Genomic DNA, 26,442 nt, shown 5'->3' on the forward strand with positions numbered 1-26,442 from the left:
CCGTACTTTATTTTGGTTGTGGCCAATTAACCACTACGGTTTAAAGTTTCCCATCGTGTCTAGCGTCTTACTGACCCCACCGCGAGGCCGTCTTGCCACAGGTATATATACCTAATGTTTTTGATATTGGAATTACAGATTCCAAAACTGAGATAAAATTGGAGTCTCAATCAGTTCTCGATATATCTATATCTATCTATATATATATAGATATATCGAGAACTGATTGAGACTCCAATTTTATCTCAGTTTTGGAATCTGTAATTCCAATATCAAAAACATTAGGTTTATATGCCCATTGATATGCCCATTGTCTTCGTTTTCTACAACTACTTGTTACCTGATGCCTGAATGTATTGCCAATCCTGTACCTGATTGCTTCATTGTCCAACACCTAAGTAAGTGCTATATCAAAAACATTAGGTTTATATGCCCATTGATATGCCCATTGTCTTCGTTTTCTACAACTACTTGTTACCTGATGCCTGAATGAATTGCCAATCCTGTACCTGATTGCTTCATTGTCCAACACCTAAGTAAGTGCTATATTTTGTCTGTTATTTGTATAATCTTGTGTGTTCACCTTCTTTAAGAAATAAACTTAATTTATCATATCCTAGTCGTGTTCAATTCAACCCAGATATTTGTGTATATTATAACCTTTCACTAGCTACACTGACAAATACCCATGGAGACTGTGATGGCAGATACAATAGATTTGTTCAAAAAAGGTTGGACATATTTTTAGATAGGAAAGGTATACAGGGATATACCAAATAAGTATACATGGGAAATATGGTCAGATCAGTCAGGGGTTTGGCCATGGTGCTGTACTGTGGGACAAACTTCCTATTGTACCCTGCGGTGCCCAAAAAACATTAGGTATATATATATATATAAATATATATATATATATATATATATATATATATATATCAAAAGAGAAGAGAGAGCGCACGACCCATAGCGTAAAATTGTACATTTATTGGAAAGGAGGGGGTGAAAATTCACTCACAAAAGTAGGTATATAAAAGGCAATTTGTGATAATATCACAGCCAATCTGGTCAGTCAGCATCCAGAATCCGCAGTCCAACTCTCACGTGATGCTGCAGAAAGATGGTAACTGGTGCAAGACTCCAGAGGCTCCTTCCGACAGGCAAAACCAATATTGTGGAGTTCAAACAGTGTCTCCTATAGCAGCTGGCCGCAATGTTGATCTGCGCTCGATGCGGCCCGTCATGCGCATGCGTGGGGACGTAATGCCGCTCCCTCACGCGTTTCATTACGTTAACTGCAACTTTCTCAAAGGGTTGCTGATTGGTTGTAAGCTGGCTGTATATTTAAGTCCACAGGGTTGCTTAGCAAACCGTCCCTGCCTAATGATTGGTTTGAAATCATGAATGAATGTCCTATCAGCTCTTAGAACAGGCACTGTGTTGACTAACGCTACCAATTGATTCTGGCACATAAACACATAGGAACTATTAAAAATGAAACTAAACAAATGTACTACAAATAGACTGGGTATCACAACAAGGAATACTAAACAGTATTAACATAACTAACTAATGATAAGAAAAGGAAACGAAGCAATATAAAACTGGATGTGACCATCAAAATATATTAGTCACAGTGTAAAGCAATGTAGATGCCACGGACAACCTAAAAAATAATAAAACTAAGTAATAATAATTATAAAATATCTTGAACATTATAGATGGGCATATATATTGCTCTAAAATACATATTAAGAAAAAAAATAATAATAATGAATTGTATTAAATGTATTGAAAAATTAAATTAAAATGAATAATAAAAAATGGGAAAATATAAAACTGGGGGAATAAAGATTAGATTGCTAGAAGTAGGAACCTATTTCGAACTACTGTATAACTATCTCAATGTTGAATACATAGATATATATAAAAATAAAAGTGAACCTGACACCATAGAGTGGAGAATGTTAATACAATTGGGGAAATAATTCCCAATTGAAAAAATGGCTAAACATAGTTACATAGTTACATAGTAGATGAGGTTGAAAAAGACGTACGTCCATCAAGTTCAACCTATGCTAAATTTAGACAACAGATACTTTATCCTTTATCTATATATTACTTATTGATCCAGAGGAAAGCAAACAAAAAACCCCAGAGTCATATAATTCAATGATGTCTCATAAGGGGAAAAATAAATTCCTTCCTGACTCCAAGAATTGGCAATCGGATTAATCCCTGGATCAACATATTTCCCATGTATACTTATTTGGTATATCCCTGTATACCTTTCCTATCTAAAAATATGTCCAACCTTTTTTGAACAAATCTATTGTATCTGCCATCACAGTCTCCATGGGTATTTGTCAGTGTAGCTAGTGAAAGGTTATAATATACACAAATATCTGGGTTGAATTGAAAACTACTAGGATATGATAAATTAAGTTTATTTCTTAAAGAAGGTGAACACACAAGATTATACAAATAACAGACAACATGTAGCACTTACTTAGGTGTTGGACAATGAAGCAATCAGGTACAGGATTGGCAATTCATTCAGGCATCAGGTAACAAGTAGTTGTAGAAAACGAAGACAATGGGCATAGAGCTAACCCTGGTTTAGATGGGATTTCAGTCCTATACCCTGGCATTGGGTGCTAGCCATTGGGTGACAATTATCTGCCACCAATCCCTTTTTGCCAGCTAACATGGGAAGCATTGTTGGATCATGCCCACAGTTAGTTGGCACATGCGCACATCTGGCCATGGGGGTCTCATTTCTCTAGCCCCACACTAAAGTCAGGGCACCTAAAAGTCTACCAGACTTGTATCTGGTCAGGAAATCCTTTGTCTGTAAGTGTGAATTATAGCACTTACAGACCACTCAAGCCCTGCGTTTCTCCGCCCTATTGTATACAATTGGAGTGGTGAAGTCTTTGATCGGGGGGGTCTGTTGTAGACAATGGGTCGCCCCCCTGAGCATTAACATAAAGCAGAACCAGTAACTTTCGCAGGCTTTTATCCAGCCTTGAAATACAATACATTCCTTAATATTTAAACATATTAAAATAATCCGTTCGGCTGGGACGAGCGGGCCGAAACTTGCCAGACCCTCATGTCGGAGGGGACTCTCCATGGTGGCCAAGTTTCAACACGCTGCGACCCACCAGACCGGAGTTACACAATTACAGTTTTAAAAGGACTTTTGAACAAGAGGCTTTTTTACGCCATGCAAGTCAATGGCAGAAACCCAAACTTTACCATTACCCATTACTCTGTTCTGTTGCCTTGAGAGGGTTGCTATTTGCCATGCAATCCTGCCAGAAGTAGGACTACATGGTGACCAAATCTCAGCCCTCTAGGTTGAACAGAACCGGAGTTATGGGTTCCAGGTTTCTGCTCATTCTGACTTAGCCGTTTTTACTCGCGGCTTTTACCTCCGCCACTGAAGTCAATGGCATGACCCTTGTAGCTAGTGCGACCCTTTACTGGGGTCATTGATTACCGGACCCGGTTTAGGTCGAGTGAGGGGGTTCCCTAGAACCTAAGTTTCCCACGCCAATTGAACCTGACTTTTTCCGGGGAGTGATCAAAGCTCTTTTCAAGATATTGTATCCACTTTTGCGGTCTGCGGTTTGGATGGCTGCCAAACCGCTCCTGGAGGTCTGAGAAGAGGAATCCCCATTGAAATGAATGGCTCAATTGACTTTCACTATAGCCAAGCACTCCTTCTCAATGGTGGCATATGCCACCTCCCTGGGGAGCAGCTTATGGCTGAGGTACACCACAGGGTGCTTGCTCTCTGCCGTCCTCCCCCACCTGGCTCAGTACAGCCCCAATGCCAAAGTTCGAGGCATCAGTCTGTATTAAAAATTGTTTGGTGTAGTCTGGGGCAGCCAGTATGGAAGCCCCAGCAAGGGCAGTCTTTAGTGCCTGAAACGCAGTTTCACAGGCAGGAGACCAGGTAATAAGTAACGGCTGTTGCTTTCTGGTCAGATCAGTCAGGGGTTTGGCCATGGTGCTGTACTGTGGGACAAACTTCCTATAGTACCCTGCGGTGCCCAAAAATGCCGTGACCTGTTTCTTGATTTTGGGAACAGGCCACTGGACTATGGCTTCTACCATGGCTGGCTCTGGTTTGAGGTGCCCTCCACCCACCCTGTGCCCTAAGTACAGGACCTCTGCCATCCCTATCATACACTTAGTGGGTTTCAAGGTAAGCCCAGCGTCCCCAATCCTAGCCAGCACCACAGCTACATGTCCTAAATGGGACTCCCAGGAGTTGCTAAAGACAGCAATGTCATCTAGATAAGCCCTTGCATAACTTTGCATCCCTTCCAGTAGGCGGTTGACCAGGCGTTGGAAGGTAGCCGGGGCATTTTTCATTCCAAATGGCATCACTAAGAACTCATAGAGGCCACTGGGAGTGATAAATGCTGACTTCATCCTAGCCTCCAGGGTCAGTGGGATTTGCCAATAGCCTTTGCTCAAATCCATGGTGGTCAGATACCTTGCCCCCGCGAGTTCATCTAATAACTCATCCATGCGTGCATGGGATAGGCATCTGAGACCGTCCTAGCATTGAGCAAGCGGTAGTCCACACAAAACCAGGTGGTCTTGTTCTTCTTAGGAACTAGGACTACCGGACTAGCCCAAGGGCTCTGGGTCGGTGTAATTACCCCTAGGGTAAGCATCTCCTCTATCTCCCTCTCTATACTTGTCTTGACCTCTGCTGACACTCTGTAAGCATGCTTATGCAGAGGTCGCAGGTCCCCAGTTCTGTGAGGTGTGTTTTCCCTGGCATGTCAGTGAAGAGAGCCCTATACTTTGCTAGCATGTCCCTGGCTTCTCCCTTCTGCCTAACACTTAACTGACCCCCTATCTCCACCTGTTCCACAGTGTTTCCCTGCCAAGCCTCCCCTAGAAGATCAGGCTCACATACTCGGAGCTCAGAATTCCTTTAACATATTAATGTGATATGTCTTATTCCTATCTGGCTCTACCTGTACAATATAATTGTACTCATTCATCTTTTGGATGGCACCTGCTGTCCTGGGATGAATTCCCTGCTGCGGGCATTCCGGTCATATCATTGCTTCTGATTGGTCTGAGCGGCCCTGAGATGGTCCTGGGCCACCCCCATGAGCATCTCTAACAGGTCTCGGAGATCTACTACATACTGGATCACTGAAGCATCAGTATCAGTAGCCTGCCCCTCCCGGAATAGGTCCAGAGGTCCACGTACCCTGCGGCCATATAGTAGCTCGAAGGGGTAAAAAGCCGGTAGACTCTTGCGGTACCTCTCGGTAGGCAAACAGCAAGTGCTGCAAATGAATCTCCCAGTCTTTCCCCTCTGCTTCTATAAAGGTCTGAAGCATCTCCTTCAGGGTCCCGTTAATCCTCTCACATAATCCGTTTGTCCAGAGACACTGTAACAGTTCACTCATGAACTGCGACCCTTGATCGGTTAGGATCTCACTAGGGAAACCTACCCTAGCAAAGATGTTCAGTAGCATCTATGTCCTGGCATCTATGGTGCCAAGCGCTACCGCCTCAGGGTACCGGGTGGCAAATCCACCACCATGAGGATGTAGCGCTTCCCTGACCTACTAGGAATCATAAGGGGCCCTACAATATCCATGGCTACCTTCTGGAAGGTTTCCCCTATTACCAGTAGTGGGTTCAGGGGTGCCTTTACACGGTCGCCCGTCTTACCTACTCGCTGGCAGGTGTCACAGGAGCGGCAAAAAGTGCCCACATCCCGGGACGCCCCCAGCCAGTAGTAACGCTGCAATAACCGGGCTCTCGTTCTGTTGACCCACTGATGTCCCGCTAGCGGAATAGTGTGAGCTACCTGTAACAATTGCTGTCGGTACCCCTGGGGTGCTATGAGCTGTCGCTTACCGGTCAGTCCCTCCTCTATCCCTGGGTTCCCCGCTTCTCTGTACAGGAGTCCCCGGTGCCATAGTCAGTGATCAGTGCCCTCCCCTGCTTGAGACTCGGATGCCCGAAGTCTCATACCGGCCAGGCTGGGGTCTTTCTTCACTGCCTCCCTAAACTGGGCTCCTAATTCTGGCCACCCCCTGGTCATGTCTATGTCGGGGGAATGGGGTATGGTGAGGGGAAACAGTAAGTCGGTGTGTGGTTGCAACTGAGCCTGGCTTACCTCCTCGGTCTCCTCAGAGCCCTCCGCTATTGTTGGTCCCAAATGCAGGGGGACTGGAGCCGCCGCCATCGCTGCTGTCTGGCTCCGGGTGACTGCCGCTATGGCAGCGGGTCTTGGTACTCGATCATAGGTGCAGGTCATCGGACCCAGATCGTTGCCAAGGAGCACCTCCGCATCCAAACAAGGCAAACCCCCACCTTCCGCACACCCTCTCCCTCCCCCCAATCCAAAAAGATCCTGGCAAACTGCGGGAATCGTGGCTCTCAGTCAGCCACGATGTTCTGCATCCCGGGTCCCGGGTGCAATTCCTCTGGTCGGACCATATCAGGTCGGACCAGGGTTATTGCTGCACCTGAATCCAGCAAGCCGATTGTTTGCCGGTCACCAACTGTGACCGTGGTGAGGTGTCTGCTCCGGCCTTCCGTCTGCTGCATCACGGCGCTGGGATGTCCTCCGCTCCTGGCTGTAGGCACCAAAGAAACCGGGGCAGGCACTTCATGGGACGTCTCACTGGGAATTGTTTCTATGATCGGCCCTGGATCCTTGGTGGAAGCCACCCATACATGGGCTACCAGCTTGACAGCTGGGGTGCGTTGCCCCTGATGGGGTCCGCTGGCATTAAGCGGCTCCAGGCAATCTTGCTTGATGTGCCCGGTGCGGTTGCAGTTTTAGCACCGGCGCTCGTGCTGGAGCCCTCCCGACTTCGGTGGACTGCTGCCCGGGCGGCTTCATAGTCCATTGGGGAGTGGTGCCAGCCTTCTTGGCCGGGGCTGCCGCCGCCTTGGCCGCTACCTTGTGGGCATCAGCGCTCGGCTGGTGATGTAGTCATCCGCGAGCCTCGCTGCCTCCTTGTGAGTCTTGGGATTTTTATCATACACCCAAGCCCTCACTGCCAGAGGACACTGCTGCATGAGCTGCTCTTGGAACATCAGATCCAGCAGGACCTGGTAAGTCTTTGCCACGCATCATCCACCCATCGGAACCCATACAATGCCATGCGGGTACCAAAAGTCACAAAAGACTCCAGGGGCTGTTTCTCTTCCAGCCAGAATTTGCCCCAGTAGGCTTCAGGGTTGAGGGCATATTGGAATAGCAATAGCTCTTTTAAGTGATCATAGTCATCGGCATACTCCTCCGGGAACTCCATCATGGTCTGCTTAGCTAGACCGGACAGCAAGGGGTCAAGTCGCATGACCCGGTGTTGTGGAAGCACCTTGTACCGCCGGCACTGCATCTCAAAGTTCTTTAAGAAGCTGTCAATCTGGTCGGTACCTTCCACAAACTTGGCGAGGCTGTGATGATCCAGCTGGGGAGTATCTCGTTCTGGGTGGGTGGGGGGCAATAAGCGGGTCGGTTCACTGTCATTGTCAGGAACTGCAGCCGCTCCTCCGGTGTCCCTCTGTCACCCCATGTGGTGATCAGCGCCAGCATTTCAGGGGTGAACGGACAGGTAGCCACAGCGACCAATACTCCTCCTGCTGCACTCTTCCCGGGAGGTGCTCCCACTCCCTCCCCGGGTCTCTGCCGTCTTCGCGATGGGTCCATTCCCTGCTCTCCGGGCAGTGACATTACTGCGAGTTGAGCTGTAACTCGGAGCTCCGCGAGCCGGGTTTCTTGCGCTCTGAATGCCGCCTCCATCTGTTCTGCATCTCTGCCCTCCGTGGGCAGCCCGTACTCATGGCACTTGTCCCGTAGCTGAGCCCGGGTCCAGACTGTAGATGAACCGGCACCCTCGCTTATGGTTAAAGGCTTCTCGGGAGTAGGTATTAACAGTGAGGTGGTGTTATATCTCGCGTTATATGTTGTACAATAGTGTGTTCAATATCGTTAGCCTTGGGAACTCGCAATTCACCCCAGTTCCTACTGTATTACAGAATCCTGCAGTAAACTGTAATACAGGTTCAATTCAATCCCGCCACTGCCACCAGTTATTATAAGCCTGTCACGGTAGCTCGTGAAAGGTTATAATATGCACAAATATCTGGGTTGAATTGAACACGACTAGGATATGATAAATTAAGTTTATTCCTTAAAGAAGGTGAACACACAAGATTATACAAATTACAGACAAAATATAGCACTTGCTTAGGGGTTGGACAATGAAGCAATCAGGTACAGGATTGGCAATTCATTCAGGCATCAGGAAACAAGTAGTTGTAGAAAACGAAGACAATGGGCATAGAGCTAACCCTGGTTTAGATGGGATTTCAGTCCTATACCCTGGCATTGGGTGCTAGCCTTTGGGTGACAATTATCTGCCCCCAATCCCTCTTTGCCAGCTAACAAGGGAAGCATTGTTGGATCATGCCCCCAGTTAGTTGGCACATATGCACATCTGGCCCTGGGGGTCTCATTTCTCTAGCCCCACACTAAAGTCAGGGCGCCTAAAAGTCTACCAGACTTGTATCTGGTCAGGAAATCCTTTGTCTGTAAGTGTGAATTATAGCACTTACAGACCACTCAAGCCCTGCGTTTCTCCGCCCTATTGTATACAATCAGAGTGCTGAAGTCTTTGATCGGGGGGTCTGTTGTAGACAACGGGTCGCCCCCCTGAGCATTAACATAAAGCAGAAACAGTAACTTTCGCGGGCTTTTTTTCCAGCCTTGAAATACAATACATTCCTTAATATTTAAACATATTAAAATAATCTGTTCGGCTGGGCCGAGCAGACCGAAATTTGCCAGACCCTCATGCCGGAGGGGACTCTCCATGGTGGCCAAGTTTCAATGCGCTGCGACCCACTGGACCGGAGTTACATAATTACAATTTTAAAAGCACTTTTTGAGGCTTTTTTCTGCCATGCAAGTCAATAGCAGAAACCCAAATTTTACCATTACCCTGACTCCGTTCTGTTGCACCGAGAGGGTCGCTATTTGCCATGCAGTCCTGCCGGAACTAGGACTACATGGTGACCAAATCTCAGCCCTCTAGGTTGAACAGAACCGGAGTTGTGGATTCCAGGTTTCTGCTCATTCTCACTTAGCCGTTTTTACTCGCGGCTTTTACCTCTGCCATTGAAGTCAATGGCACGACCCTTGTAGCTAGCGCGACCCTTTACTGGGGTCAGTGATTACCGGACCCGGTTGAGGTCGAGTGAGGGGGTTCCTAGGATCTAGGGGCAAAACAAATTTTATTCTGGGGTGCCCTAGAACCTAAGTTTCCCATGCCAATTGAACCTGACCTTTACCGAGGATATATCTAAGCACTTTTCAAGATATTGTATCCGCTTTTGCGGTCTGCAGTTTGGATGGCTGCCAACCCGTTCCTGGAGATCTGAATCGAGGAATCCCCATTGAAATGAATGGCTCCATTGACTTTCAATGGGTAACCGCCGCCCCTCCTCTCGGGCGCCACCTGCAGGTCTTCTACGAAAACGGGCCCAAATCGCCGGACCTTATAATAATAAGGATCTTATGGAGCTGCAATATCGACCTATTGAGAAGTGCAAAATGGAGCCTGCAAAGGCAGGAAAATGGAACAAAGGGCTATAATCACTACATAAACATTAACCCTTTTCCTCCCGACCGGATCCCAGTGTAGGTGTTCGTGCAGACACTGGAATGGGGGAAATACATTCTTACAGGGGGATACACATTTGGGTGCTGAATCAGGGGCAAAACCACAATACTGGACCGTAGTCCAGTTAACCCCTTGTCTCCCAGGTGAGGGAAGGGGCTGGCCATATGGGGTCTAACCCCTTTAATACCGGGCCAATCCCCCTCTACCTCTGCAGTAATGAATTCCACATTTTAACTGCCCTTACTGTAAAGAACCCTTTCCTTTGTTGCTGGTGAAATCTCCTTTCCTACAGCCTTAAGGGGTGGCCCCGAGTCCTTTGTACTGCCCGTGGGATGAATAGTTCTTTTGAAAGCTCCTTGCATTGTCCCTGAATATATTTGTATATATTTGTCATATCCCCTCTTAGACGCCTCTTTTCTAATGTAAATAAATCTAATTTAGCTAGCCTCTCCTCATGAGTTAGAATGTCCATCCCCTTTATTAATTTGGTGGCTCTTCTCTGCATTCTCTCTAGTTCCATAATGTCTTTTCTTAGGATTGGTGCCCAATATTCAAGGTGAGGTCTTACTAATGCTTGTAAAGGGGCATAATAATGTTTACTTCCCTTCCATCCATTGCCCGTTTGATGCAAGATAAGATCTTGTTTGCCTTTGCAGCTACTACATGACTTTGGGCACTATTGCTAAGCCTGCTGTCTACAAGCACTCCTAAATCCTTCTCCATCAAGGATTCACCCAATATATCTCCATTTGATTTGTAAGTCGCCTTTTTATTCTTGCATCCCAAATGCATAACCTTACATTTATCTGTATTAAACCTCATCTACCATTTACCTGCCCACGTTTCCAGTCTCTCTAAGTCCTTCTGAAGAGAAAGTACATCCTGCTCTGATTCTATTACATTACACAATTTAGTATCATCAGCAAAGATGGAGACTTTGCTCTCGATGCCAACCTCAAGGTCATTAATAAACCAGTTAAAAAGCAGGGGTCCCAGTACCGATCCCTGAGGTACTCCACTCACGACTTTAGCCCAACCAGAAAAAGTTCCATTTATGACAACCCTCAGTTGTCTGTCCTTTAACCAATTTTCAATCCAGGTGCATATATTATTACTGAGTCCAATTTTCTTTATTTTGTACACCAACCTCTTGTGTGAAACGGTATCAAAAGCCTTTGCAAAATCTATGTAGACCATATCAACTAAAGGAAAAGGGTGGAGTATACAGCGCTAAAAATGTAAATGAAGTGCAATACTAATGTTATACAGCAATGTGAACAACAAAAATATGTGAGGCAAAGCTGCCAGGAGAACTAACCCAAACACAGTTAGTGGAAGGCACGATAAAAACAATACAGACCGGCGCCTTAAAGTCCAAATGGATGGAATTAGGATAAGTCCAGAGATTGGTTGCAGTGTCCAATAAATGATGATCCAGCCGAATACACAGGCGACACGTTTTATCCGAGCATGGCTAGCACCGCAAGCCGGGGGATGCCCCGGCGTGCTAGCCACACTCCCTCAGCGTGCCGCGCATCACCGATGCGCGGTCACGCGTCATCGGGTGCCTGCGCCCCCTGCACGCGCGTCCAGGGCTCCCCGAGGGAGCCCTGGTGTCCCGCGCTGTGAGGGATGGCGGCAGGGGGTTCCGGGGGACACGGCGGACCCGGCAGCGGGAGGGAGAAAGCCCCGATCGGAGGGCGCTCCTCCGCAGCTTCGGCGCGCGCCCGGCACCCTCCGGCGCGCGCCAGGTTACTGCTGCGGCCGAGAACGGGCAAATGCTCGAATAAACTCGGCCGCAGCAGTATACAGCAGATTCCTCAGCAGCAACAATGATATATGATGCAGGGGAGACAAGAAGGAAGAATCATAGCATGACACTGTTTAAACTACACATAACACATAAACATAGACAGACACACACATACAACAATAAACAGATAGGGTGACTAATATACAGAGAATTTATTAAACACAATAAAAAGCAGAAAACTGTTGAGGAGCAGGTCTAGGATCCGGTGTGTAAAACCGGAATCCTACTTACAAGAAGTCCACAGGATATAGGCAGGTGGATATAGTGGTGGTGGTCCGGCGGCAGCTGTTGGTGGACGCGTGCCACTTGTAGAGGACTGCAGGCACCTCTTCCGATCGACGCCGGTCAGGGCGTCACTGCAGGCAGCTTCCCACAATGCCTTCTGTCCGCGCCCGGAATGACGTCACAGTAGGCGGGACAACGTTCCGGAACTCGCTCCTGTTGTTGTATCTCCTATACACCGTAACCCAAAGGGACTCCTGCAAGGGTCTGCTCCTATACCAGTATACTGCTGGAATGATTCTCAAAAGCCCAACGCGTTTCGTGCGCATGCGCACTTCTTCAGGGGTTAATTGGCACAGTACATGATGGGTTTAAATACTGACAGGATATACATCATTGGTTGCACTAAATGTCACTCAAAATGGACTTATGGTGACCATGATTGGTTAGAATACCTGTCAGTCGTGTCCTGTGTGAAAAGCAGCCTAACACACACAAACTACAAACATATATTATATGAAACAAACACACATATAACAAAACATAATAAAATATATACAGTTCATACTTAATACATCTTAGTAATCAAAGCATTAATACTATAACAGTATAGGATTAAAATTAATAATATTAATGGCATAATCTATTTCATACTGATGTGACATATTTTGGCACGTTATTTGGCTTTTACATGTGCAAAAATGCAAATGATGCTGTTAGCTTACCATATATGCGCGTCTCTATAAATATAAAAAGACTTTTTAATTTAAAACTTTATTTAAAACATGAATACTTTAATTATAAAAAACCTTTAAATATATACTATATCATTTATTTTAAAATTCAATAAAATACAATAAAATATTTCATTTAAGAAAGACGCCTAGATCGAAATCAATGTTGAGACCATTAGGTGAGAGAGTTTTTAATTCGTAGATCCAATAGGCTTCACGCCTACTGATCTGTTGTAATTGATTTCCTCCCCTCCAATTAGTCTGTACGGTTTCTATGGCTTGACACTTTAGACCCATCGGATTTCTATTATGATGAATATTAAAATGATGTGAAACACTATGTGTAGTTAAACCTCGTTTTATATTATAAATGTGTTCATACACCCTTCTCTGGTAACATCTTCCAGTCCTACCTACATATTGTAAGCCACATGGGCACTGTAACAGATAAATTACAAAAATGGAGTGACAGTTTATTGATGTCTTGATGGTGTATGTTTTATCTGTAACATTTGATATAAAGGTTTCTGTGCTACTACTAAATGAACAAGCCGTGCAATTTGTGCATTTAAAAAATCCCTTTTTTTGCTAATTGTTTTAGAAACTGAATTATCCAGAGGGCAAATGGGGGCTAAACGCATTTTAATGTTCGGAGCTTTTGTAAAGATAATTTTTGGTTTTTCCGGGAGGCATTTTGATAGAGTGTTATCACACAGGAGCATTGGCCAGTATTTATTGAAAATCTGGCGGATTTTTGGTGCCATCTCATTATACTGGGTGACAAAAGCCACTCCATTATTCTGTTCTATTTCATTTAATTGATTTCGATCTAGGCGTCTTTCTTAAATGAAATATTTTATTGTATTTTATTGAATTTTAAAATAAATGATATAGTATATATTTAAAGGTTTTTTATAATTAAAGTATTCATGTTTTAAATAAAGTTTTAAATTAAATAGTCTTTTTATATTTATAGAGACGCGCATATATGGATAGCTAACAGCATCATTTGTATTTTTGCACATGTAAAAGCCAAATAACGTGCTAAAATATGTCACATCAGTATGAAATAGATTATGCCATTAATATTATTAATTTTAATCCTATACTGTTATAGTATTAATGCTTTGATTGCTAAGATGTATTAAGTATGAACTGTATATATTTTATTATGTTTTGTTATATGTGTGTTTGTTTCATATAATATATGTTTGTACTGTAGTTTGTGTGTGTTAGGCTGCTTTTCACACAGGACACGACTGACAGGTATTCTAACCAATCATGGTCACCATAAGTCCATTTTGAGTGACATTTATTGCAACCAATGGTGTATATCCTGCCAGTATTTAAACCCATCATGTACTGTGCCAATTAACCCCTGAAGAAGTGCGCATGCGCACGAAACGCGTTGGGCTTTTGAGAATCATTCCAGCAGTATACTGGTATAGGAGCAGACCCTTGCAGGAGTCCCTTTGGGTTACGGTGTATAGGAGATACAACAACAGGAGCGAGTTCCGGAACGCTGTCCCGCCTACTGTGACGTCATTCCGGGAGTGGACAGAAGGCATTGTGGGAAGCTGCCTGCAGTGACGCCCTGACCGGCGTCGATCGGAAGAGGTGCCTGCAGTTCTCTACAAGTGGCACGCGTCCACCAACAGCTGCCGCCGGACCACCACCACTATATCCACCTGCCTATATCCTGTGGACTTCTTGTAAGTAGGATTACGGTTTTACACACCGGATCCTAGACCTGCTCCTCAACAGTTTTCTGCTTTTTATTGTGTTTAATAAATTCTCTGTATATTAGTCAGCCTATCTGTTTATTGTTGTATGTGTGTGTCAGACCATATCAACTGCATTACCCTGGTCTAAATTCCTACTTACCTCCTCAAAGAAACAAATAAGGTTAGTTTGGCATGATCTATCCTTCATAAATCCATGCTGACTGTTACTAATAATTGTATTTTCCGTTAGGTATTCCTGAATATTATCCCGTATTAAACCTTCAAGAAGTTTCCCCACTATTTTAGTCAGGCTTACAGGTCTGTAATTCCCTGGTTGTGATCTAGCTCCCTTTTTAAATATAGGCACCACATCTGCTTTACGCCAATCTTGTGGTACTGAGCCTGTAGAAATGGAGTCCTTGAATATTAAATATAATGGTTTTGCTATTACTGAGCTTAACTCCTTGAGAACTCTTGGATGTATGCCATCGGGGCCAGGTGCCTTATTTACTTTAATTTTTTCAAGTCGCTTATGAACTTCTTCCTCAGTTAACCAATTGTACATTAATATGGAGGTTGTGGCTTCCTCATGCGGCACTACTGTTGAACTTGATTCTTCCCTGGTAAACACAGAGGCAAAGAATTTGTTTAATACCTCAGCTTTTTCCTTATCTCCAATAATCTGCCTACCCATCTCACACTGAAAGGGTCCTATATTTTCTTTTCTCATTTTTTTGTTATTAAGGTACTTAAAGAACTTTTTAGGGTTGACCTAACTTTCTATTGCAATCCTTTTTTCATTATCCATTTTTGCCAATTTGATTGCCCTTTTGCAATTTTTGTTACATTCCTTATAATTCTGATACGATGTCTCCGTCCCTTCTGACATAAATAATCTAAACACCTTGATGTTCCAGGACTTGAATATTTGTTATTACTTCTACATTGTTTGATATGACCAAATCCAGTACTGCCCCTCTCCTGATTGGTTCCTCAATAATTTGAGTCATATAATTGTCTTTAAGCACACCCAAAAACCTGTTTCCTTTTGTTATAATGCTAATATCATTGCCCCAGTCTATGTCTGTATAATTAAAATCCCCCATTATGCAAACATGACCCAGTTTAGATGCCTCCTTCATTTGCAAAAGTATTTTAGCTTCCTCAATCTCGCAGATATTTGGTGGTTTATAGCATATTCCCACAAACATTTTCTTTATACTTTTACCTCCACTGCTAATTTCTATCCACAAAGTCTCTACATTTTCATCATTCCCTTCATAGACATCATCCCTTATAATAGGTTTTAGATCCGGTTTAACATATAAACATACTCCAACTCCCCTTCTATTTGTTCGATCCTTCCCAAAAAGGGAATAACCCTCTAAATTAACTGTCCAGTCATGAGTTTCATCCCACCATGTTTCAGTAATGCCTATGATATTATACTGCTCCCTTGCAGCTATTACTTTAAGCTCCCCCATTTTATCTGTCAGGCTTCTTGCATTAGCAAGCATGCATTTAAGTTTTTTTTCAGCCTGTACTATTATCTTATCTGCTCCTTCCTTTCTTTGCCCACATGATTTAGTCTTTAGAAGTTTTCTAGTATTATCTGTAATTACTATGGGTGTCTCACTGCTTGTCAAACTCACACTTGCCCCCATTCTACCTCTATACCCCCTTGTATCCTCCTCTATTGCATTTAGTTCATTATCTGTTTCATTCCCCTCCTCCCTCCATCCTAGTTTAAAATTTCCTCCAACCTTTTTAGCATTCTCCCCCCTAGCACAGAAGATCCCTCTTTATTGAGGTGCAATCTGTCCCTAGAACGTGGCACTGTGTGCTCATTTGCATGTAATTTCCCAGAATCCCTTGCTGCAGTGGAGGTGCTGTGTGATAATGGTGAAAAGTGGGGTTGTAGACCTGCCTAAGACATGCAAATGAACATACAGTTATATTTCCATTTGATTTTTTGGTGATTTGTCAACCACTATATATATATATATATATATATATATATATATATATATATATATATATATATATATATATATATATATATATATATATATATAACAATTGTTATGTGTGTGTATATATATATATATATATATATATATATACACACATAACAAACAAATTAGGAAGCTTGATAAGGATAAATCAGCGGTGTAAATCAGATAGAGTTAACAAGGCTATTGACCAAAGAATCCCCAAAAGGGCGAATTTGTGATTAAAACAACTGAAATCTATAGCAAAAATAAAAAATATGAAACATAAAAAATAAAATAAAAACCAGATGTCAGTTGAAATTTCAAAAAATGTACTTAGTCCACTGTAGTTTTGCTACCCATATATTAGGATTACCAAATCCCAAGGATATCTGCAGAAAACAAGTAGAAAAAACAGGCGCTCTCCTAGTGTGATAAAGTATAAAACAATATTTATGGGATTGTAAAATATAAAAAGCGCACTCACAAACAGAGTAAAAATAATAGCATTTATGAGTTATACTCAATCGCCTTGAAGCTGTGATGGTTATGTATCAGCCTGTCCCGTTGGTGCCACTTCTGGTGTATCCGTTGGTTTAGCAAGGTGCACTGGAGCTACCGCAGCTTATAATAGGTTACTTTTTGATGTATCCAACATTTCATCTCTGTCCTTTTAAGATTTATTATTTGTATGTTGTTCATTCATCTAGCTATTTGTTTTCATTTGTTAGTAGGAATATGTTTAAACTGCTTCAAAATAGGCTCTAGTGCTTTATGATTGTCATGTATAATGTTGTCCAGCAATGAAACAGGGTTACATTTGTGAAATTGAAAGTACCCGCCCACCATCTGGACTGGCCAATCACAACAGTAAAGGTGATACAAAAGGACACCCCTTTTGAACATTGAATTCTATCCATGACGAAGTCCTTAGTACGAAACGCGTAGGGCGTTTCCCAAAGAGGCGAGTTTGTGGCTGACATTACTGCACGAACAGAGAGAGTACCTTGGAGCTGTTGCTATTTTGCTTGGGACTGCTGGTGCTTCCGGTTTTGCAGTAGCCTGCTGGTGAGCAGTGAGAGCTGTGGGAGGTGTATCTGGAGGGACTCTCTGACCGTGTTGCTGATTATTACATCATCTGTCTGCGCTGGCTCCAGTGCACCTTGCTGAACCAACGGATACACCAGAGGTGGCACCAACGGGACAGGCTGATACATTCCCTTCACAGCTTCAAGGCGATTGAGTATATCTCATAAATGCTATTATTTTTAGTCTGTTTGTGAGTGTGCTTTTTATATTTTACAATCTGAAATTGTTATGTTTGAAATGTTATGTAATGTAATTATATTCCCTATAGTTAGGGATTCCATAATATAAGGTGTTTAAATTTGATTATACAACAGCTGTGATCGCCTTTAGTGAGGGGCTGTCCCATCCTCCGACAGCCAATCAGAAGAGAGATATAGATATAAGAAGTGCCCAATGAGAACATTCAATCATTCCCTGACAAAGTATTTTTATACGAAACGCGTAGGAAGAGGGTGCGTTCATGCCTACACTCAATAGTTTTGAGTATCTATCCTTTATCACAATTGGTGACTTTGTTTGTGGACATTGTACATCTGCAAACTTGAAAAAGACGCGACGGAGCTTTGATGACGTCAGTGGTGCACTCACGGAGACCCGACATCCGGATCCAGTAAGGAGTCTACGTCGCTTCACATCCAAGGCAGCAGCATTTCTCTACGCAGTGAGACACGCATCTAACCGAGTGAAAGGACTCTAGAGACTGCTACCAGAGAGGGAAGGGATCTGACCTCCTCGCCTGGTCTCAATCAACGTGATCGGATGCAGTTGCTGTTGCTGATGTGGTAACATGTCCCAAACATGTCATGCTATTATATGATTTGATTGATGTACGTGCAATACTCACCTGCTGTTATACCAATATAATTTATAATTTACTACACTATTAGGTTTTGCGCTGTTTTCTCTTTTTGTTTTTTGCATTGTCACGATAGCTTACAGGGTTATAATATACACCAAAATAACTGGGTTGAATTGAATGCCACTGTAATACATTTTAAAACGACATGTTTTAGAAATTGCATTTCTCCGCCATTGAAGTCAATGGCAGAACCACACTTTAAACAGTTACCCATACTCCGTTCAGTTGATCGGAGAGGGCTGGAAATTGCCATGCAATCATGCCAGAGCAGTGACTACATGGTGGCCAAATCCCAGCCCTCTAGTCCTTACAGAACCGGAGATATGGGTTTTCACTTTTCACACTTTTGGACTTAGTGTTTTAAAGCCACACGGCTTTTCTCCGCCATTGTGGGCCCTCGTAGCGGCCGCGACGATTTTCCTTGGCCATTGCCCATTGGACCCTGTTGGGGTCAAATAAGGGGGTCCCTCTGAGCTAGGGGCAAAAAGAATTAACCCGCTATCTGCCCTAGGACCGGAGTTACAATTTTAATATGAGTGAACTTGGCCGTGACCAAGTTCCCACGCCAATTGAGTGATCAAAAGCTCTTTATTGAAATTGTATCCGCTTTCTGGGTTTGCGGTTTGACCGTCAGCCAACTCGTTCTTGGAGGTCGGACTCGAGGAATCCTCATTGAAAGACATTACTCCTTAATTTCAATGGAGGAGTTCCGCTCATCCTCTCGGGCTACACCTGCTGGTCTTTTCTGATATCAGGCCAAAACCATGGAAATCTCCATAGGCTTGCATGGAGCTCCAATGGCGACCTATGGGATGGGCTGCAAATGGGGATAGAAAAGGTGGGAATGGGAACAAAGGGCCATAAACATGTTAATGCAATTCACCCTTTCCCTCCCTCCTGACCTAATCCCAGTGTATGTGTTGGGTGCACACACTGTAAGGGGAGAAATACATGTAACAAGGGGAAACACATTTTGCATTGAGGCAGGGGAATAAAAACACCAATAATTATAACAGTTAACCCCTCGCCTCCCATAAGATGGTGGGGGTGGCCTTTTGGGGTGTAATCCCTTTATTACTGGGCCCACCCCCCTCCCTCCATCGCTACATGCATATACAAGTTCACCTGTTTTTCCAAGTGGTACGATGTTTGAATATTTATGCAGGAGTAAACAACCACATGCACTTGATTTATTTTCTGTACCAAGAACTAGTTCCATATGGAGATCTTCCAGCTCATAGATATATGACCAAATGGAAGGAGGACCTCCAGATGGATATCTCACCTGAGGACCGGGGTGATATTTGGGAAATTGGAGCAAAAGACTCGATATGTACAATCATTAAGGATAATGCCTATACAATCTTGTTCAGATGGTACCTGACACCCAATAAATTAAGTATAATTTATTGAATGTCTTCTGATAAATGTTGGAGAAATTGTGGGCAAATATGAAATATGATCCACACCAGTGGCGTTGTCCAAAAGTCACAAGAGTTTGGACTAAGTTTTATGATTTGATCGAATCAGTCCTAGAGATCAAAATTAATCAAGATGCAACGTTATTCTTATTGGCTGAACCTTTCAAAAACTTGAACCCGCACCTAAATAAATTATGCTCAAATTCTAACAGCAGCTTGAAAAAAAAGACAATTCCATCCCTAAGTTCGATTATCCAAAAAGTCAACTAAATAATGTTGATGGAAAGACACTACATTTTTAAAACATAACATGAAATCTTTGTACAAAATTTGGGACCCCCTGGATTAACACTTAAAACTATGTAAAGTGGAGACTTCCAGTGACGTCATCCAATATGGTGGGTTTGTCAGGGAGCTCTAAGAACCCTCGAGCATAAAACGATCAGAAAAGACCTTTACCCCCTACAAAAACAGCAGAGACGAACCCTAAAAGACGTCTGAACCTCACAGCATGCCACAGAAGGCAAAAGCGCCAGATTCTAAAGGCGTCCCGAAATTCTTTCAGCCGCAGCAAAAACGCGGCCCTGAGAGCATGCAAGGACCCCAAGATGGCGTCGGACACCACGCGGCCACATCCCCGCAACGAGACGGAGGCACACCCGCTGAGGAACCAACCCTGGAAAGGGAAATAACACGCACCTACCTAGAGGAACTTCTCTCAAATATGCACAACAGACTCCATAAAACCCTCCAGCAGGATCTCAGGAAATGGTGACAGGCCTGCTAGAAGAGCTGAGAACTCTCACACAGAGAGCAGATGACTTAGAGAGCAAATTAGAAGAGTCATTAAAAGCTCAAGCGGCAGCAGATGATGAGATTATGTGCCTAGGAGAAGAAGTCAGACTCCTGAAAGACAGCATAGAAGATCAGGAGAACCGGGACCGGAGGTAGAATCTCAGGATTCGGAATGTCCCGGAAACGGTTCACCCTGAACTTATAAAGCCCTACCTGATTGATCTCTTCAATACACTCTGCACGGGCCTGGACAGAAGAGACCTAGAAATAGATCGTGCGCACCGCGCACTGGGTCCCCACTCAAATGACCCGAAACGAAGGCGGGACATCATAGTACGCCTCCATAGTTATTCCACGAAGGAGAAAGTGATGGCGGCGAGCAGAGAGGCGAACAACCTGACCTTTCAGAATGAGCCGGTGCAAATATTTAGTGACCTCGCTAGGATCACAGTTGAGCGACGCCGAGAACTCAAGCCCCTCACCCAACTACTGCGGGAAAACAACATACCCTACCGGTGGGGATTCCCGTTCTGGCTTGTAGTAAGCAGAGGAGGAAAGCAGAAATCTCTCAGACTGCCAGAAGAGATGGAGGGATTCGCCCGCGAACTAGGCCTGATGCTGCCACCGGCACGGGACAACACGCGGAGGGAGCCACGAGGAGCAAGCCAGGAGCGGAGACCCATCAGAGCGTCGGAGAGATTGGCTGGCCAGCTGGAGCAACAGACCTGATCGCCCGGAGGAGAAGCCCTGCGATCCAGAGCCCTTGTTTTCCTTTTGGGGGCCACGGGGGAGGGAGGAGGGCCCACACGGATCCTTTTGCCGTTGTTCTGTTGACCAGTTGATCCGAGAGACCCCGGCACCCCGTGGCATGGTCAGCGGGAGCCGACACATACACCTTTGTAAGCAGAACAGGCGAGTTGAGAAGTGCGGAGGCAGGAGAGGGGAAACCCGATCCACCTGGCAACCTCACCTGCCAAGCCCCGCTGGGAACGCCTCGACCTACCCGTGGACATCGCACAGTCCAGGTTTGCATATCCTCCCCCCCAGATAAACGTTATAGCTGGGCCCGGCAAGATATAGCTGGCCCCCCACTTAGACTGATACAAGAAGACCCGTTACCCCCGTTGAGACTGTTGAGCATCCCCTCCGTGTTGCGAAAAATCAACGCCCCCCCATCCCCCACCACCACTCTTATATGCAGTTCAAATCCCTGTTAAAAACCACATTATAGTTACGTTAAAATGTCTTTCACTATCTGCCTCAATAAACTAAAAAGTGGACCAGACCCCCCCTCCCGCCCCCTAGCCCCCCTCCTCTTCATTCCCCCCTCTCTACTCTCCCTCCCCCCCTCCCTCCCCCCCAGCGCGCTAAGATGGACGCACAACAGAATAACCACCATACTGCGATTAACATCGCACTCCCAGAAACAAACAGCCAACTATGCACCACATATGGTTCCCGTCAAAGAGTCTCCTACCCCCCCGCTCCCCCCCTTCCCTGCCTCCCCCCCCACCCCCTCCCCCATCCCTTCCCCTCACTGACCCTCCCCCCTCCCCCCTCCTAAAACGCTCCCCACTTAGCCACCCAGCACACCGATCGTCTCACCTGCCACTTCAAAAACGCAAGGTGCCACGTCCCCCGAAGCACCTCAAAACAGAATAACGAGCGGAACAGTGTCCTGAGATGACCGCACTGCTTCAAGCAGCTGCTATGCTGAATGTATCTAGCAAGTCAGCCACATACCCACAGGTGTCCAATCACGGATACACAGCAACCCCACAGCAACCTTCCCATGGACCTACCCTCAATCACCCCCCCTCCCCCCACCCCCCCTCCCTATTCCTCCCCCCGCCCCTCCCCCCCCAGATATTACAATGAGTACGAACCCCATCATAAAGGTTCCCCACCCCTCTTTACGCAACCAAAGCTGAGGTCATCTTGATATAACTGTTTGTATGACTTACCAAAGTGAATAACTGTATACCTACTGTATAAGTGAATCAAAGCAATGCGCCAAAATACTCCCCATTACCCCTCCCCACTACCACCTACTCCCCTCCACCCCCTCCCCCCCATCCCCCGCCCTCCCCTCCCTCCCCTCCTAAAACGCTCCCCACTTAGCCACCCAGCACAAAGATTGCCTCACCTGCCACTCCAGAAACACAAGGTGCCACGCTCCCCGAAGCATCCCAATAAAGAATAACGAGCGGAACAGTGCCCTGAGCTAACCGCACTGCTTAAAGAAACCGCTACGCAGTATGTAGCTAGCAAGTCAATCCACATACCCAAAGGTGTCCAATCACGGACTCACAGCAACCCTACCACGAACCTACCCCCAATCACCCCCTCCTCCCCCCACCCCCCCTCCCACTTCCCCCCTATTCCTCCCCCCGCCCTCCCCCCAGATACTACAATGAGTACGAACCCCATCACAAAAGTTCCCCACCCCTCTTTATGCAACCAAAGCTGAGGTTATCATGATATAATTGTTTGTATGGCTTACCAAGGTAAATAATTGTATAACTACTGTACAAGTGAATAAAAGCACTGCGCTGAAATACTCCCCATTACCCCCTCCCCCCATCCCCCCCTCCCCTCCCCCCTCCTAAATCGCTCCCCACTTAGCCACCCAGCACAAAGACCGTCTCACCTGCCACTTCCAAAACACGGGGTGCCGCGTCCCCCGGAGCAACCCAGGGGAGAATGGTGAGCGGAACAATGACCGCACTGCTCAAAGCGGCCACTACGCCGAATGTAGCTAGCAAGTCAATCCACATACCCAAAGGTGTCCAATCCCGGATTCACAGCAACCCTCCCAGGGACCTCCCCCAATCACCCCTTCCTCCCCCCACCCCCCTCCTCCCCCCTCCACCTCCCTCCCTATTCCTCTCCCCCCTCCCCCCCCACAGGTATCACAATGAATAAGAACCCCATCACAAAGGATCCCCACCCCTCTATATACATCCAAAGCTGAGGTCTTCATGATATAATTGTTTGTATGACTTACCAAGGTGAATAATTGTATATCTACTGTACAAGTGAATCAAAGCAATGCGCCGAAATGCTCCCCACTACCCCTTCCCACTACCACCCACTCCCCCCCATCCACCCATCCCCACAGCCACCCTATCCTTCCTCTTGCCCTCCCCCCCATCACCCCTCCCCCTCCTCTTCCCCCCCCTCTCCCCTCCCTCCTCTCCCCAAGATCCATGCTCCCATAGACTCAGCGACACGCAAAAGTACCAATGTATACACATGGAAAATGTAAGGAATTTGATCTCCCTCACAAGTACCTCTCCAAGATCTGGACGTATCTAAGAGAGTACCCACTCCTGTTTACCGCGAACATTGATACATAAAAGTATGCATGATAGCCTAATATCAATACCTATCTACCTACTGTGCACATACCTTTATCTGTGATGCCGAAATGCTCTCTAGAATCTCTTTTTTGTCTTATCTATTCCCCCCCCTTCACCCCCTTCCTGCCCCCCCACCTGCCACCTTTCCCCCCTCCCCACCCCTCCCCCTCTTTCTCTTTCGCATACCCCAAGGCGAAAAGGCCCACGACCTACAGCCCCCGAAAGGACAACCCCTACCCCGGGGGAACCCCCCTCCCGCCCCCCTCCCCTTTTATGAGAACAAAGTGCATGAAAGAGAATTCAGGGGAGAAAAACAAAGAGCCAGAGGGTTCGCCCCCCCCCCCCCCGCTTTACTGCCCACCGGCTGCCGACACCGGAGTCAACCCCGATGGGCACGGATGCCCAAAAGCCGGTCGCCCAAGGACCAGGCAACTACCTGTTAGGTTCAAACACGAACCTCATCTTCTTCCTCTCCTTACTGCTGACCCTGTCCCAGCAGTCCTACCCCCCACCCCCCCACCCACCCACTTCCTTCCTCCCCCCCACTTCCCCCCTCCCTCCTCGGCCCACTCAGTTAATCTGTCAAAAAAAACATGCCACCCCGAGATGTTTGCCAGGGCTAAGAACACACTTAAGCTACACAATCAAGACCCCCCCAGATGGGAAGGGAGGGATCTTAAAAATCACGACCACAAAAGCTACACATGACTTCTAACGCCCCAGTGAAGATAGTATCACTTAACGTCAAAGGACTTCAAAATAATAGAAAAAGGAGGCTAGCCCTCCAAGACATGAAACAGGCAGGGGGAGACATCGTATTCCTACAGGAAACCCACTTCACATCACAAGACCACCCAAATTTATTCAAAAAAGTGTTTCCAACATGCTTTTTCGCATCATCTGGTAGTAAAAAGCGAGGAGTGGCTATACTAATCAGACAAGGAACTCCATTTAATCATGTCAAAACAACCATGGATCCAGAGGGTAGATTTCTCGTGGTATATGGCTCCTTAGCGGGCTCAGCAATAGCTCTAATCAATGTATTTGCCCCAAACGGAAACCAAACAGAATTCCTGAAAACAGTGCTTGAGGGCATCGACCCGGGATATCTGTCATCGATGATAGTGGGGGGAGACCTAAACATGGTCTCTAACCCCACCGAGGACAGATCAACCGCAATGGGTCACCCCCATACAACCCACTCCCAAATCACGGGGAAAAGGTTCAGGGAACTAATGGACGAGTTCTCATTAGTGGACATATGGAGATCCCAACATCAGGGCCAGAGAGACTATACCTTTTACTCAGCACCTCACCAGACCTATTCGCGCATTGATTATTTTCTGCTGACCAAAAATATCTTAGAGGCAACCACGAAATCAGACATCGGCCCCATCACGTGGTCAGACCATGCCCCAATCAACTTGACCCTATCCACACCATTCGAAAAGACGACATCATATTCCTGGAGATTGAACGACTCCCTATTGAACCACCCTGAGATAGAGAGAGAGATTAGAGCCTCCCTCAAGGACTACTTTTTCTTTAACTCAGGTTTGGTGTCATCTCCAGCGATCCTATGGGAAGCCCATAAGGCGGCAATTAGAGGCAAATTCATCTCTATTGCCTCTCATAGGAAAAAAGTCAAACAAAAATTGATTTTGGAACTCACTGATAACATCTTAAAATTAGAGCAATCCCATAAAGCTAATCCCGCAAAAAAAAACTATAAAGCCTTAACAATAGCCAGACAAAAGCTCAAACAAGCCCAAATGGACGACGTGGAAAAAGCCCTTAGATGGACTAATCAATATTATTATGATAAGGGTAACAAGGTTGACAAGCTTTTGGCTAGCAGATTACGAGGCATCCAAAAAAGGTGTCAAATAACAGCGATCAAGAATAGGTCTGGCGAAACACAATACAGTGACAAAAAAATAGCAGCGGAGTTCACAAAATATTACACAGAACTTTATAACTTAAGATCCAAAACTGGTCGACCAGAACCAAAAGCATCAGAAGCGATCAAAAAATACTTAGACAAATGTCAACTCCCTACCCTGACCGAAGAGGAAAATGAGGTCCTCAACGCGGGGATCACAAAAGAAGAATTAGAAGAAGCGGTAAAAGCACTGAAGATCTCCAAATCTCCTGGCCCTGATGGCTTCACTAATGTCTACTATAAGAGATACTTGCCCATACTATCCACGCATCTATTAAAAATGTTCAACCATTTTTTGGAGGGAAATTCGATCCCCACCTCCATGTCCCTTGCCAACCTAGCCATAATTCCTAAGGAAAGCAGAGACCCGATGCAATGTGGAAGCTACCGTCCAATCTCCCTTCTCAATAACGACCTCAAACTATAGCAACATTTTGGCCAACAGATTAAACCCCATCCTACCGAGGCTAATAAACATAGACCAAGTCGGATTTGTGACAGGTCGACAGGCCTCGGACAACACATGTAAAATAATTAATATTATTGAGCATATCCACCTCACAGGAACCAAAGCAATATTACTTAGTCTAGATGCAGAGAAGGCATTCGATAGAATTGACTGGCTATTTTTAGACCATACCATGCGTAAATTTGGCTTTAGAGACGCATATTTAGAAGGGGTCCGCAGACTCTACCAAGATCCATCCGAAACGGTAAAATTACCAGGGGGCAGTATCCAGAGTTTCAGCATTAAAAGCGGCACGAGACAGGGGTGCCCCTTGTCCCCTCTCCTCTTCGCACTAACTA

The 26,442-nt window shown here is 45.5% G+C and overlaps 1 protein-coding gene across 4 annotated transcripts in view; it reads left to right on the forward strand.

Moving 5' to 3' along the window:
* Nucleotides 1-26,442, forward strand: part of LOC142495769 (A disintegrin and metalloproteinase with thrombospondin motifs 2-like) — a 1,094,144-nt gene that overhangs the window by 987,816 nt on the left and 79,886 nt on the right. The window lies entirely within an intron of this gene.

Source organism: Ascaphus truei, chromosome 5 (assembly GCF_040206685.1).
Source record: "Ascaphus truei isolate aAscTru1 chromosome 5, aAscTru1.hap1, whole genome shotgun sequence".
NCBI classification, from domain to species: domain Eukaryota; kingdom Metazoa; phylum Chordata; class Amphibia; order Anura; family Ascaphidae; genus Ascaphus; species Ascaphus truei.